This window comes from Nelumbo lutea, chromosome 6, assembly GCF_056320005.1.
Source record: "Nelumbo lutea isolate HS-2025 chromosome 6, American lotus-T2T, whole genome shotgun sequence".
Taxonomy (NCBI): domain Eukaryota; kingdom Viridiplantae; phylum Streptophyta; class Magnoliopsida; order Proteales; family Nelumbonaceae; genus Nelumbo; species Nelumbo lutea.
In genome coordinates, this window is record NC_142689.1 from 58,898,513 (window position 1) to 58,901,627 (window position 3,115).

Below are 3,115 nucleotides of genomic sequence, written 5' to 3' on the forward strand. Positions count from 1 at the left end.
CTCACTATGAGACTGGAACCCACCATGTATGAGATGTGTAGTGTGGGATCATGTTGATAAGTTGTTGGAATGTATATTATTGGCAGATAATCAAGAACTGGAAAACAAACCAAGCAGGAAAAGTTTCTTGCACACGCACCAATTATGTAAGACAGAATAGGCGTTCTTAATGTAGGGGCTGAAATGTCCTGTAGGGAGCTTGGGGCGAAATTTCTCTGTCAATGCAATTTACCAAGCGGCTTGCTATTTTAGGTTGAACGATTATCCAACGAAAAAGATATCTTATCATTTGATATTAACGAAGTTTATTTCTGTTAAACAAAAAATAAATATAAAAAACTTAATTAAACCGTGGAAATAATTCATTCAGAAGACAATGTCATTTATCTTGTTCATTGAAGCACCAGAAGCACCAGTGGTCTAGTGGTAGAATAGTACCCTGCCACGGTACAGACCCGGGTTCGATTCCCGGCTGGTGCATTGCATGTCGTTGAAGTATAGTGGTGAGTATTCCCGCCCGTCACGCGGGTGACCCGGGTTCGATCCCCGGCAATGGCGTATTATATTTGCTTTTTTAGGGTTTCTTCAAAGTTTAGATCCTAAATATAATTTCATAGTTGATTTTCTTTTTTTAATATTCTCCACACGTGTGCAAATTATTATTATTATTATTATTATTATTTGAGCATTGAGTTAGATATATAGCTTCTGTATGTCAATTATAGGGTATTGATCGAACTTGGTAGATTCTTTCTTACTCGCGGTTTTCTATGTTAATTGTTATAGATTATTGGAAGTATGAAATCATCAAATAAATGGGAGACTAAAAGTAAAGAATGAGAACAAACAAAAAAAATTGTCATCTTTTCTGTTATGATTTTTACTATAATTATTTAATGTTTAATATATGGGTTCTATTATGATTAAGATACTGAAAAAGACATCATACTTTAAAATTTTACAGCCAATAAACCTTTACGGTTTACAAAATTAACTAACTATACCCGTACTTTTTGCATATTCCCTGTGGGTATCCTTAAGTTTTATGACAATTGACTAATTAAACCCCTATTGTTAGTGTTCCGTCAAAATCTATGTCAATCCGCTCAAATGTCACACCACGTGACTCTTATGTTTTTAGAAAATGACGCTAATACCCTTTTATGGTTGAAAATGCCCCTTTGTTTTCATGGAATATCTGGCCAGGATCGATGACAATCGATGACTTTAACTGAAAGGGTAAGACGATCATTTTTCTTACATCTAATGCTTTATCATTTTCTCTTTATTTTTTCGCTAATTTAGCTCAAGGGTAAATGTGACAATTCATCTTTTCTGCCATGATTTAACAAAAATGTCAATTGTTAGAAAACTTATGGGTACTCACGGGGTATATGAAAACAATAGGGGTGTGATTAGTCAAGTTCGTAAAATTATGGGTACTCAACACTGAGAATAATTGTGTTGTCGCCACTAGAGAAAAAGGCATATTTTCCATCGTCACCGGAGAAGAAGACTTATTTCATCGTTGCCGAGGAAGAAGGGTTATTTTTCGCCATCACTGGAGAAGAAGAAAGTAACTTATTGCATAATAGTATAAGAGGTAAGAAAGTGCTTTAGTTTGAATCTAGGGTTTCATTTTTGAATTTTCATGTTTTTTATATACATCAATTTCTTCATGCTTGTTATATATCTCAACGTTTTGCATGGAATAATATTCTTGATGTTCTCTATTAGTACGAGTTGAATGTTCTCTATTAGTACTATATTGTTTAAAGTGGGTGTTTTATCTTGGAATAATATTCTTGATGTCTGTGCTCTAGCCAGTCTATAACACCTTTTTACTTTGATCTCGATATATCATGGCTATGTTTAATAGTGATTAAATGTGTTTGATTCACTTATTTATTGCGTTTTACTTTAGACTAACATTTCAAATGTGTTTTATCTCAATAATTAGTATAGAGGGATATGTCCCAATATATGTTTGTTAGATTTGATCTGTTTTTTTATCACTTGTTTCCTACTAGGTTTAGGTATTTATTAGTTCTTTATTGTCAGATACTTAGTATATTAATGTAAAAAAACATTTTCTTTGGGGGTTTAACATTTATGTACTCTTACCTTGGAGTATTTAACAGTTATTTATTGTTAGATTGCAAGTATATTAATGATAGGGAAGGACTTCGGCATTGTTTTGTTGTTGAAAGTCAATGCTAGTGGATCCCGAGAATACCTAAATGAATTTAAATCTCCAGTTTGTTACCCAGTTTGTCTCTTTGTCCATGTCAGCATGCAAGGGGCTAGAGGAAAGTGTATACAAATGAGGGGAAGGGGCTACAAAATAACAAAAACAAAGGAGGTTGTTTTGCAAATTATCAATATTACAAGAGATCAACAAAAAAAAAAGGGGAAACCAATACATAAGGGAGGGGGGGGGGGGGAGAGTGTTTCATCCCCTAATATGTTTCAACCCCTTATAGTTTGGTTGTTGAATGATGAAGGATCCCTAATATGTTCCATCTCCTAACAGTTTGACCATTGAATGAGGAGGATTTTGCATATATGTGCTAATTTAACTCTTAGTTTATTGATGTGTAAATCAACATGAAATCTCATATGATTTTAGCACTGATGCTTGTAAATGTTTTTTTTATTTTTTATTTTGCCTAGATGTCAAGTATTATGGACAATATCAACATACATTATGGTGGTTACTTTTTGAACATACCACCAATCATATACATCGGTGGTGATGTGTTCATAAACCATAATGTTGATGGTGACCGTCTATCATTCATTGAGATACAATTATTGGTGAAAGATCTTGATTATAATTCAATTAGTGAAGTATATTATAGGAACCTAATGTAGACTTGGATATGGATTGGTAGGGTTGAAATGTGATGGGGATATACTTGAGATGTGCAATGTCCATAAGAAGTATAGACACATTCTTATATACGTGACAAAGCGTAAGAGGACTAATGTAGGGTTGTCACAGGAAACACTGCCACAAATTGGGTTGTCACAATTTGGTTCATCTGGTGCTAATCCACCACCACCACCACTAGGTTTAGGTGATGTGGATGAACTTGATTTTTGTGATGATGTT

General features: G+C 33.9%; 1 non-coding gene across 1 annotated transcript; it reads left to right on the forward strand.

Moving 5' to 3' along the window:
- The first annotated feature begins 409 nt into the window (after window positions 1-409).
- Window positions 410-480, forward strand: TRNAG-GCC (transfer RNA glycine (anticodon GCC)). The gene has a single exon. It is a non-coding gene; the product is annotated as a tRNA-Gly (tRNA).
- The last annotated feature ends 2,635 nt before the right edge of the window (window positions 481-3,115 follow it).